This window comes from Lygodium microphyllum, chromosome 6 (genome assembly GCF_053477565.2).
Source record: "Lygodium microphyllum isolate KBCC chromosome 6, Lygodium_microphyllum_v1.1.10, whole genome shotgun sequence".
Classification (NCBI taxonomy): Eukaryota; Viridiplantae; Streptophyta; class Polypodiopsida; order Schizaeales; family Lygodiaceae; genus Lygodium; species Lygodium microphyllum.
This window is the reverse complement of record NC_141140.1, coordinates 154,252,945-154,266,651: the sequence shown is the minus strand read 5'-3', so window position 1 is coordinate 154,266,651 and position 13,707 is coordinate 154,252,945.

Below are 13,707 nucleotides of genomic sequence, written 5' to 3'. Positions count from 1 at the left end.
ACGTGCCTTGAGGGCTGAAAAGAATATGCCTAAGAATTTTTGGTCTGAGGCTGTTTATACTGCTATTTATATTATGAACAGAACTCCCACAGCTGCAGTTCATGGGATGACTCCTGAAAAATGCTTTACTGGCAAGAAGCCTAATGTATTGCACTTGAAGGTATTTGGCTGTGTTGCATATGTTCATGTGCTAGATGAGCTATGGAAGAAGCTTGATCCAAAGGCAGAAAAATGTGTTTTTATTGGATACTCTTTAGAGTAGAAAGGGTATCGCTATTATAACCCTGTCGCATGTAAATTCAGAGTGAGCAAGGATGTCATATTTGATGAAATGAGCAGTTGATCTAGTGGTGATGCATTGGATGATGATGATGATCATGACACTCATGTGTAGGCTGAAAAGCAAGAATCACGGACTCTTAGTGGACTAGAGACATCATTTGGTAGTCCTTGGTCTGGGAGACTAAGGAGTAGCTCTACATCTTCAGGTGCATCTAGTAGCACTACAGGTAAAGACAAAGGAAAGAATAAAGTGTCAGATGGCATTGATACAGTTCTTGATGGAGACTCCAGTGGCTCAGAGAGCTTAGATGATGAGCTTGGTATTCCTTCTGTCAGGACTCAAGACACCAAGTGTAAAGAGAGCTCATAATAATGTAAAGGCTCCATTGAGTGATCTGGTGGTACGCAGATCTAGCAGGGTCAGATACCCTGTTAAAAGATTTGGTTTTGAAGGTTATGCAACTCACCATTATGCTTATATGGTGAAACTAGTTGAGGATGCTGAGCCCACTTGTTTTGAGGATGCTGTTGGTCATACTCATTTGGATGCAGCAATGGATGAGGAGATGGCTGCATTAGAGGCCAATAAGACTTGGGATCTAGTATCATTGCCGAAGGGCAAGAAAGCTATTGGATGTAAGTGGGTTTATAAGATTAAACACAATGCAAATGGTTCTATTAGTAGGTACAAAGCTAGACTGATTGCAAAAGGCTATGCCCAGACATATGGCATAGATTATGAAGAAACCTTCAGTACAGTTGCTAGGATGGCAACTATCAGATGTGTGATTTCTTTGGCAGCAGAAGGTTGGAGGTTGCAGCAAATGGATGTGAAGAATGCCTTCTTGCATGGTAATTTGTAGGAAGAAGTGTATATGGATCAACCAGCAGGTTATGAAGATTTAGAGCATCCCACGTATGTGTGCAGGTTGAAGAAGGCGCTCTATGGGCTCAAGCAAGCACCTAGAGCATGGTCTGACAAGATCAGAGAGTATCTTGTCAATATTAGATTTTATATTTCTGATGCTGATCACTCACTTTATGTGAGAAAGGGAGATGCAGGTTTGGTCATCATAGTCATTTATGTGGATGACTTGATTATTACAGGTGATTGTGATAGTGGGATTGCTGAAGTCAAGGACTTTTTGAAGAAGAAGTTTGAGATGAAGGATTTAGGTGAGCTAAGGTTTTCCTTGGCATTGAGTGATCAGATGTGATGATGGTATATGGTTGTCCCAAAGATAGTATGGCTTGAATATGTTGTCCAAGTATGGTATGATAGCATGCAAACCACTTTCAGTCCCATTGGAGCAGAATGTAAAGTTGAATGCTGATGTTGGGGATGAGATAGAAGACCCTACTATGTTCAGGAGGATAGTGGGGAGTTTGATCTACATGACCATTACAAGGCTAGACTTGATCTACGCTATTGGTCTTGTGAATCAGTTTATGCAAGTACCTAGAAAGCCACATTTGGATGCAGTCAGACGCATATTGAGATATGTGAAGTTCACATTACATTATGGACTTTTCTATGAGGCAGGTAGAGATGTACAAGTGTTTGGATACACAGATGTAGATTGGGATGGTAGTGTGCCTGATAGAAGATCTACCAGCGGATACATGTTCTCTCTTGGTGGTGCAACAGTTACTTGGAGCAACAAAAAGCAATCTACAATTGCTTTGTCGAGTACAGAGACTGAGTATAGAGGTGCTGCTATTGCAGCATGTGAGGTAGTATGGCTACAAAAGTTATTGGCTGATTTAGATGTGTAGGTGGAAGGTCCAGTTGTCATTTATTGTGACAACATGAGCAGTATACAGTTGGCTAGGAACCCTGTGTTCCATGCCAGGATGAAACATATTGAGGTACACTACCACTTTTGAGAGAGAAGGTACTAGCAGGTGAGATTGACTTAGTGTATGTCAGCACACACGATCAGATAGTTGACATCTTCACCAAGGCATTGGGTACAGAGAAGCTTTAAAATTTTTGAAGCTTACTTGGAGTTGCAGAGATGTAGTTGAGCTTCAGGAGGATTGTTGAGATGACAAGCTCAACACATGCGGACATTGATGATGGACCGCCTGGTTAGATGGGTCCATACATCTACACTTAGCACATCGTTGGTCATCATGACTCTCACATGGCCACTAACTCATTACTTATTATATTCAGGTTGTTACACCTATTTACAGCTGGCATAGTTAGAGCGCCAATCCACTAGTGTAGTCCGTTATGCATTGTTTGACTTAGTAGGCCACTTTTCTTTATGTTGTATCTTATCTATACTTTGTGTACATTGTAAAGTGTGTAGAAAAAGAAGAAGAAACCAGCAACAAAACGTTTTGGCCTCCATCTCTCTTCTTGTCTCTTGAGTGAGCTTCTCCTTGTGCATTCTGTGTGTGTTTGGCGCAGCATCTTGAGCAAGTCCCCCCACCACACGATTCTTGACAAATCACAAAGTAGAGTTGCCACTCCTTAGAACAAGGTTGGTAGGTTCTAGCGCAAGTCTAACTTGCAAGAGGATGAGTAGTCATCCTGGTAGTAAGTTGCCAAGTTAAGACAACGAGCAATTGACAAATCAAGTTAGAGCGACAAAGTCGCCAAGATTTACTGTCTTAATTTAAGGAACCTAAGGTGTTGCTAATTCGGGTTGACAGGGTAATCAAGCAACGAACCCTTCGGGATCTTGCCAAGTCGCAATTGATCCCGGATCGAATGCTAGATGCATTCGGAGAGATGGATTCACACCTTAGCAGTTGGCCAAGTAAACGACCACTGGCATGATTGTGTTTGTATAGTTTAGGAGCATTGTTTGTATTACTTTACTCAAAGAACTAAAGATGGAAAAATAATTAATGCTTCAGGTTGAAGGCCTGAAGGGAGAGGCAGCATCAGTTACCCCCGACTGTCTGCCTGACCCTAACCAAGGGGGTTGTTAGCCACACCGGGAATATGGACCAAACCTGCCGCAAGAGATCTCTCTGTTGGGTGCTACTTGGAGCAAGAGGACACTTGGGTGCTAGAGGGGGCTCTGGCCGTAAATCCCTTGCCTTTCAGGCCCTACACAAGAGGCCGACATGACTCAGGATTGGATCTCAAGGCCCACATACTAGTCTACAGGCAGAATCTTGGATTAGTGATCCTTGTGGATTATGGATTGTCTTCGGGCGGATTATGGATTGCCTTCAGGCGGATTATGGAATAGTCTACGGGCTGGATTATATGATGTATTCTAAAGATAAATGAGATCAAATGTTGTAAAGGAACTTGTTTGACAATGTTTTTCTATGTCAGTGCTAAGATTATGTAAAGGAACCGATGACTAATTGGCTAATTAAGAAAGTTGTCTTATGCGTGTCCAACTAAATGTGGTAGGTAATTAGATAACTAAAACAAACCCGAGGAAAATGCCGTGGATGTGACCATGGGTCCGTCCTACACAAGGGTGGTCCCGGTTGGCCGGAAACTTTTCTTGAAGGAAATGAACAGCAAGGAGCATTGACCTAGAGTCTAGGTTACTAGAATCCCGATTTATGCTATTTTAGGGGAATGGAATGGGACTATGCCTTATGGGCAGAGAGGTCGAGCTTTGCATCCCTCTCCTTTCCCATTCTCCTTGAGCCAAGTGCAGCATGAATCCGCTTCGACCCTGACGTTTCTGCGTAAAGTAGTTTGCCTGCGGTTCGACGCTAGCTGCCGTTCTAGGAATTTGACCACTAGGAAACCCTAATTCAGGTGGGTCCTAAGTGCAAATGGCCGGAATGCTTCCGCTTCGTGGCAGACTCGAGAAGAGCTAGATCGCAAACCCCGTGACATTCCATGGGAGTGCTAGGTGGCGCTTTCTAGACTCTCTTCCCGATGGGCTGCTAAGACGTGTCCTACGAGCGAACAGGTGGGCACGTTACAGTTGGTATCAGAGCGAACCAATGAGGAACTAATATTTACAAGAAAACTTAATAAGGAAAAGTAGAGCAAATATTGCTCTTAAGATCGTTTCCTTACTTATTTATCAATGCTAACTTGCAGAGTCATGAAGCATGGAACAGATTCTTGGTGTTCCAAGTTATGTTTATGACCGCGATGCGTGCTTCAAATTATCGACGAAGGATCAATATGATGAATATCCTAGACCGCATCTACAATCCATCGCCCTTGTACGTGGAACGGAGATGGATGGGTGATTCAAGAATCTATTACATAGCTGCCCACCGATTTGCGTACCTTCAAACAAACTTAAAGAGAATCAAGTTGTTGGAGGACCTGAAGATCGTGAAGCTTTTTATCTTTGTTGAGGCTCACACAAACACAACCCTACATGTCGGAGGTCGGAAGGTCAAGCTGAATACGTATGTATACGAGAAAGTGACTCAAATAATCCCTGCTGACAGAATCAAGGTGTTGGGACATTAGGAAAAGAACGGATACCAAGGGAAAGGATACCCTAATCTTCCCATGACCTATCGATTCCTGAAGATCCATGACCCAAATCCATATTATTACCCAGTTCCCGTAGTAGCTGAATGCAACACAACCTTATTCTTCCTGAATTAATGTATCAACTTGCTCTACCATCCCAAGAATAATTGTACTCGAAAGAGCTATGCCCATATGAATGAAATAAGACTCTTTTTATCAATGATTGTCTTGACTATGAGTATTGATTTAAAAAAAGGTTAAGTGATTAGTTCACTTGGCTGAAAGCTGAATTGGGCATGAAATGTAATGTGAGAAACGTTTTAACGAGTGTTAACGTTAAGAATCTCAATGCCGAGGCACAACCTCAAGTGCGGATCCTTAATCCAACCCCTACCCCAAGTACGGCCGTGACTCAGGAGAAGAAGTTTCTTCTCAAGAAAATCAAGCCACCAGAATTTGATGGCAAGGGAAGGACCGTCCAAACTGATGCCGAGATCTGGATCGAATTCATGGAAGATTACTTTGAAGCGGCACGTACTGCATCCACCAACCAAGCAATGCTCGCCAAGCTGAAGCCTACCAGCGAAGCAAGAATTTGGTGGAAGAAATGGTGTAGAGACTAAGGGATCTCGGAAGGGTCCGTTACTTGGGAGAAGCTGAAAAGAGCTGCGCAAGGAAGATATCTACTACCTACCTACTGCAGGCAGAAGATGAACGAGTTCTATGAGTTAAAACAGCTTGGTCTATCTCTTGACGCATACTACTCAATGTTCGTCTCTCTTTTGAAGTATGCACCACAAATGGATATGACACAACAGGTGTCGAAGTTTTGTGTCAGATTAAACCCACCCGTAAACACCTGCCTCGAGTCAATGCGCCCAATAGACCCACTCATTCGAGCTGCGCCCATAATTCAGGAAGTGCAAACCAGGCCAAGAAATAACAAGACTTGGTCTTGTAAGGATCAGAACAAAGGAGTATATAGGTCCTAGGCGAAGAGAATTCAAGGTCAAAACCAGGGACAAAGGAAGAACGCTAGGACCAACAATGTCAATAATTTTGTACCGACCCAAGGTAATGGCCGCAACCTCGATTGTTTCCATTGCAATGAGCCCGGTCATTTCAAAAGGCAATATCCCAAGCTTGGCAGAGGACAACGTCAAGGACCATTCCAAGGAACCGCCCGTGGCCAAGGGGCCGCCACCCGGTGTCAAGAATCGCGTGGTGGGGGGACTTGCTCAAGATGCTGCGCCGAACACACACGTAATGCACAAGGACAAGCTCACTCAGGAGATAAGAAGAGAGATGGAGGCCAAAACGTTTTCTTGTTGGTTTCTTCTTCTTCTTCCACACTTTTTACAATGTACACAAAGTACAGATAAGATATAACATAAAGGAAAATGGCCTACTAAGTCAAACAATGCATAACCGACTACACTAGTCGACTCGTGCTATAACTATGCCAGCTGTAAATAGGTGTAACAACCTAAATATAATAAGTAATGAGTCAGTGGCCATGTGAGAGTCATAATGACCATCGACATGCTAAGTGTAGACGTGTGGACCCATCTAACCAGGCGGTCCATCATCAATGTCCGCATGTGTTGAGCTTGTCATCTCAACACCCGGGGCAGAGGAAGAACCACCTGTATTGCCAACATGGAGATATGTGAAGAAGAAGACCCGACCATGGAAGCAGACTTTGAGAGGGCAACAGTCCATACCGCCCTTCACGAGAAAGGCCCGAATGGCCAGTTTTTGGTGATTCAGACACCATCAGATTATCAAGGTAAAGGCTTCAAAACCTTGATTGATTGTGGCAGCACACATTCCTTTATTTCACCAGCTTGTGAAAGAAGATTAGGAATAGCCACAATAGAAGCACCTACCTTGCTTGTGGAATTAGCAAATGGTCATGAGGTCACTTGTACGAGGCAAACTGCTAAGGTGAAATTCTTACTGGGAGGAAAGTCAACTTCGGTCAGATTCAGGGTTATAAACCTAGGTATCCATGAGTGTTTTCTTGGAATGAATTGGCTTAAACCTAATGATGCCCACATTCATTGTGGAAAGGGCCAAGTTTCCTTTCGAAATTCTGAACGAGAATTGATCACAACTCAAGGAGAGGCTGGAAAGCCGAAAAATCAATTGGCCAAAGCATGTCGGATAATAAAGGAAGTCAGAAAGGGGCTACATGTCTATTTGATTAAGCTTAATAAGCTAGATCAGAATCAGGAGTCTAGTGAAGAACCTTCATGGCTAAAGGAGTACGCAGACGTATTTCCTGAAGAGCTAATAGAACTTCCACCTCAAAGGGAAGTTGATCATGAAATCAAGCTAGTGCCAGGAGCTGCACCCATTGCAAAGAGGCCATATAGAATGTCCATCCTGAAAGCACTTGAGCTAAAGGAGCAACTCAAGCAAGTGTTAGACCAAGGCTACATCCGTCCTAGCAGTTTGCCATGGGGAGCTCCAGTGCTGTTCCAGAAGAAGAAAGATGGAACACTTCGGCTATGTATTGATTACAAAGGGTTGAATCAATCAACCATTAAGAACAAGTATCCTATTCCGAGAATAGATGAACTTCTTGACCATCTTCAAGGTGCAAAGATCTTCTCCAAGATTGATCTCAGGTATGGATACTACCAGATAAGGATCAAAGAAGAAGATATCCCAAAGATGGCATTCAACACAAGATATGGACATTTTGAGTTCCTAGTCATGTCATTCGGGCTGACGGATGCACCTTCCACCTTCAATAGGTTAATGCAGGATATCTTTAGACCATATCTTGATGATTTTGTACTCATCTTCTTTGACGATACCTTAGTCTACTCCAAACAAGAAGAGGATCATGAACCCCATCTTCGCATTGTCCTTGAGACAATGAGGGCACACAAGCTTTATGGTAAGAAGAAGAAGTGTGCATTCTTTAAGCGATAGATTGAATATTTGGGATTCATTGTATCAATGGAAGGAATCTTGGTGGATCTGGCCAAGGTTAGAGATGTTCTAGAATGGCCAATACCAACAATTGTCAAAGAAATAAGCAGTTTTCTTAGATTGACGGGATGGTACAGGGTCTTTATCAAAGACTATGCTTTGATTGCAATGCCTCTCTGACGGATCTAGTGAAGAAGCAAACATCAATTGTATGGTCACCTGCTAAACAATCTAGCTTTGATAAACTAATGCAAAGCTTGGTATCAGCACCTATCCTGAAACTTCCGGATCTCGGTAAGGAGTTCAAAGTAACAATTGATGCTAGCACACTTGCCTTAGGATGTGTGTTTATGAAAGAAGGTCATCCTGTAGCATACTCTTCAAGGAAACGGAAGAGCCATGAGAAGAATTATGCTACCCATGACTTGGAGTTGTTAGCTGTCATCCATGCTCTCAAGCTTTGGAGACACTACCTGCTGGGTAACAAGTTTACCTTAGTGACGGATCATAAAAGTCTCAAATGGATCTTTACCTAGAATGAGCTCAGCATGAGGTAACATCAATGGATTGAAGTGCCGGAGAAGTATGATTTTGAAATCAAATACTGGCCTGGAAAGGAGAATGTAGTTGCCGATATACTTACTCGCAAGGCATTTCTAAATTCTCTAATCTTGAAAGATCCATCAATGGCTAGACCTTTAGCCACAAAGGTATCCATGCCAAACAACCCAATACTTGAGCTAGCTAGAGAAGAGGCATGCCATGATCCAACCTATCAAAAGATGTTAAGGGAGATCCCTATCAAGGATCAAGATCCAAAGCTACAGGCTAAGTATCAAGAATTCTCTATCGATAATGGACTTGTCTACTATAGAACGAGATTATGTATACCGGCAAGCCAGTCACTCAAGAAAAAGATACTTTGGGAAGCTCATGACTCCCCTTTTTCAGGACATCCTGGCTATGCCAAGACCATCAATGCAGTCAAAAAGAGCTACTATTGGGAGAGGCTTAAAGGTGACGTTCTCAAATATGTCACTGAATGTTTGTCTTGCCAACATATTAAGGCCGAACATGTAAAAATGCCAGGAAAGTTGCAACCACTTGACATTCCCCAAATGAAATGGGAATTCATCGGTATGGACTTTGTTATTGGCCTACCCCAAGTTCAGGGAGGATACAAATCCATTATGGTTGTGATGGATATGCTCACCAAGATTGCACACCTTATCCCTGTTAAGACAAACTATAAAGCCTTAGAAATTGCAAGGTTATTCATCAATGAGATATTCAAACTGCATGGGTTACCCAGAAGAATCATTAGTGATCGTGAATCTCTCTTCACATCACACTTGTGGAGAACTATCTTCGAAGCCATTGGGACTCAACTCTGTTTTAGTATAGCTTACCATCCTCAAACAGATGGTCAAATGGAGCGAGTCAACCAAGTCATCGAGGATATGCTAAGGGCACACTGCTGTCGTGAACCCAAAAAGTGGATCTAATACTTGCCACTGGTTGAGTTTTCCTACAATGCCTCCTACCATCAAAGCATTTAGATGACCCCTTTTCAAGCATTGTATGGGTACGACTATCGTAGTCCTTTAAACTTCTCGGATCCAACCCTAAGAGTTGAAGCTTCAAAGAAAATGCTGGAAGATATGGATGACCAAATGAAGTCAATAAGATAAGACATCCAAGCTGCCAAGGATAGACAGAAGGCATACGTGGATTTGAAACATCAAGATAGAACCTTCGTTGAAGGAGATATGGTCTTTATTCACGTACGCCCAAAGAAGAGTTCCGTATCCTTAGGTGAATGCAAGAAGCTAAGTCCAAGGTATTGTGGACTGATGGGATCTAAAACGGGCCGGCACTGGCTCATGCACTAGCCGGACCTCTATCACGCACTCAACAACCCCACGGCCTCGCGGACCAGGAGCGTGGATGACATATACATCATCTTCCTAAACATGTTTGTATCACGTATCATAGTCTAACTCTAACCCAATTAACACTCCTCAGAGGGAGTCCCTAGCACATTTCCCAATGACATGAAGTACAAACATAGGAGGTTCTCCAACAGCTGACTGCCGCTACCTCACTGCGGCTCTCCTACATCTTGGGGATTGGCCCCTCGATGCGTCACTAAACATATATAACACAGTATCGCATATATTTCCACTCAAGGTACCAATTGATCGTATCCAGGAATGTACCATACCTCACTTTACTTTCCCCTTAGACCCACGTCTAGCCTACAGCTTGGACAACCTCACTCACTCAACGTTGGTCACGACCTCTAGAAAGCAATTGCCATGCATCCAGGAGGTATTGTCTGATACCTTTAAGTTTCTTTATGATTTATGCAAGTAGTGAATGCCCATACGCTCAAACAATTAAGAAAAATCAGCATTGTGCTTAGTGCAAAAGCATTCTTTCAATGAATTTCACTATCACTTGTATACGGCATTGCATGAACCTAGCACCGAGAAACCCTCGTGCTACTCGGTCCTTAATTTTTAATTATCGCCCAACCTAAATGGTATGCATAGAAACCAGCAAGCTTTTCATCATTCCATTCAGCATTTAAACACCTTTTATACACTCTACCCCCTCACCCGTTTAGGTTGTGCATTATTGATCGGTTCAGGGTTCATTTTCCACATTTTTATTGTATAAAAAGCAATAAAAACTCGCTAAAACATAAAGGTAGGACTGAACTGAGGCTAAACCTCATGCTTCAAACCTCCCATACATCCACAAATATGAATCTTATTTTTCCTTAATTTTCGGCACTCAATATCCATTTTTTCCTTATTTTTTCATATTTTTCCTATTTTTCTCATATTTTTTGCAATATTAAATAACTAAAAATACAAAATGAGTTGTGGGCTGTGGCCCTTAGGTTCATTTGCAGAAAAAACACAAATTTAGTTGGTGTGTCTTATTATATTTTCCATTTATATCTCAAAAACACCCAATTTTCCCATATTTTGTGTGTTTTACGGGTTTTACACTATTAATTTCAGTCACAACACTTATGATTTTTTTATTTTCTGAGCATAAACTGATCAAACTCATAGCAAACAACAACATAATGCATAATCATCCCATGGGAACAAATATTCATGAAGCAAATTGCATAAAACATCAATTTCCTTTGTAAAAATGAAATTGCCGTTCTTTGCGGGTTGCGGGTTTTTATTTGCCATGTCTCGGGACTGATTTCCAGTAGCCATTAATGCTCATGACAGTCCACAATCAGCAATCTTCATTCCTCTTGAACCACGGAGCAATCCGGTCTTCATCGGACAAGCATCCGTCATCCATTCTTCTCCTTCTTCTTCACCACATGAATCTGCCCTTAGAGAAGAGAGAGGGAGGAGAGAGAAAGACTGAAATCAGAGATCTTCATAGAGACTGCCATTGGAGGAGCGAAGCACGGCGAAATGATCAGCATCCAGGGGGGAATGAAGGGCAATGATCACTTGGTATGGTTGTTTGCAGGCTAGAGATCATGATCAACAAGAGCATGGCGAAAAATGTGCCAGCATGCTGTCGCCATCTTCTCCTCTCTCTCTCCACGATTTGCTCCCAACATTTCATGTGGCATTTCATTCTTGGGTTCCCAAGGGTCACTTACTCATTTTGGCCAAATTTTGTCCACCCCTTCGTATCTTGCCCGGTTTCTTGGCCATTTTCCTGTTCGGACTCCGAATTGAGCTTTGAAAAATCCTGGGCATCCGGCTCGATATCCCGCATTGGTTGGTAACTCGTGTCAACCCACACGATAGTCTGAAAAATTATGAAAAATCAACAAGTGTTGCTCGGGTGCCTTTAAAGCACTTTGGCGCTTAAAATCATCCTAGATCGAGCCGCCGCCTTCGACGTTGAATATTTTTCCCTTGATATTCGTAATTTTTAGCTATTTTTAAGCACTTCTCGGTATTAAAATTCCACTCTCATGGACCCTACAAGATTTCTCAAGTGCCTAGGGCCTAATGCTTATAGAGTTCAACTCCCTGAGAACCTAAAGGTTCATAATGTATTTCATATCAGCCTACTTAAGAAGTATGTACCTAACCCTAGCCATGTACTTGATGATCAACAAGTTGTAATGCCTAGCCAAGGAGTCCTTGAGCTACGGCCTTACAGGATCTTAGATGTTAGGGAGAGACAATTGAGATCTAGAACCTTGAGAGAATGTCTCTTCCAATGGAAAGATTATCCCGAGGAGGATGCCACTTGGATGGATGAAAGTACTCTCAACCAACAATACCCCCAGTTCTTCTCGAGATGAGGACATCTTGATTCTTCTAAGGGGGAGAGAATGTAATATTTCTGCTCGAAATATTAAAGAAACTTGATCACCACATGCCCGCGCAAAAGCTATGCAAAGTCATCTCCCGCAACGGATTAATGATAGTGACAAAGTCCTTACCCCGCATGCGCAATAATGAGGCCATCCGCATTATGCAAATGAGGTCGAGGCTTAAAAACCGCAAGCCGCACAAGAAACACCCCTTACATAAATACAAGTGGATAAATGATTAAAGTAGTGCAATTTCTTTTACTAATTACCCCTCCCCTCAGCCGATGCATGGCAGGGGGAGAGGGAGTGTGTGGAGGAGTGAGTTAAGTCGAGAGAGGGAGGAGTGTGGTGTGGGGATGCATGAGGGAGGGAAGGCATGAAGCCTCCACGTGGTGGATCTCCCCCCTTCCTTACACACTATATAACCTCCCCCTTAGCCTTGGGGGGAAGCAGGAACAAAGAGAGAGAAGGAAGGACTGTTGTTGCCGCCGTGCCGTGTCGCCACTGCCCGTCGCCACTCTGCCATGCAGTCCACCGCCTACAGCCACCAGACTGCCGCCCATACTCCCCGCCATCATCATCATCCATCATTACCCCCCTCCACGTAGCTTCTGCTGAGAAGCATAAGCTTTTTAGAAGCTTCTAAAGGAAAGTCTCCTTAAGTCTTGTGCATACGGCTTATCCCCGTGGTTTAAAATCTAAGCCTCCAAGGCCCTAATCCTGCGCGAGAGAGGAAGATCGTGGTCTGTGAATCTTCAGGTCACGTGAGTAACCCAAGGAAAGCTGCTACAATTAAAAAAATACATTGGGTAAATGGCCCCAAAATAAAAGATGCAAGGCGCACACGCGGGAGGTTCTTCCCCGAGCATACACGTGGACATCACCTCAAGCCCAGGTTCTAGGAGCTTAATTCCACGTAAAAGAAATGCATTAGGCACGCTTCACTCCATGGGAAGAATGCATTTATTCTTGTCTCTAATTCATGTAGTAAAGATAAATATACATTTGAGAAATTATCTCCTTGAACGATGGACAAGTGTTGGTGCATGTCATGCAATTGAGTTGCTTGCATTTCCAAAGTTATGAATGTAAATTACTTATTCGTCTTACGAGCTTAGTCGCATATTGCCCTTTTCTTGCATTTCTAAAGTGACAAACCTAAATGCATATTGCATAGGTTAAAAGGATGAAAAATTTGTTTAAATTCACCTTGGTCTTCCTTGCAAGAAAGAACACGCCTATATTGCATTTAGGCAATAACTTCCTTGTTGTGATTCGCATGAGGAAAAATCGTTAACATCCGTTAGATGTTGTCCAAAGAATTGCATGGCATGGAAATGAAACTATGGACTTGCATGTTGCATGTGAAGATGGTTGTAGAATGGATTAAGTCAACATTAGTCTTATAATATTCGTTATGCATGAACTTCATTTATCAAAGTTGCATCTAGAAAAGGTTGCATGTCATATTAAAGCCTGAAATTCAATTGCATTAAACAAAAGTTTGTAGGCATAGTTCCTTGATGTAAATGTTTGTAGGTTTTATGCAAGTTATTCTCCAATTTGTCATTCGTCATGACTTTAGCAAGAAAAGAAAGGGTTATTGCAAACCTTATAGTACATAGAGGTAATGAATCGCATATTTACATGTAATGTGATATCTTGCAACTATTTACACCTTTAGAACAAGTTTAGCATCTCTAAGAAGAGATCGTTTCTTGTCGCAAGACAAGTAGACCGATTT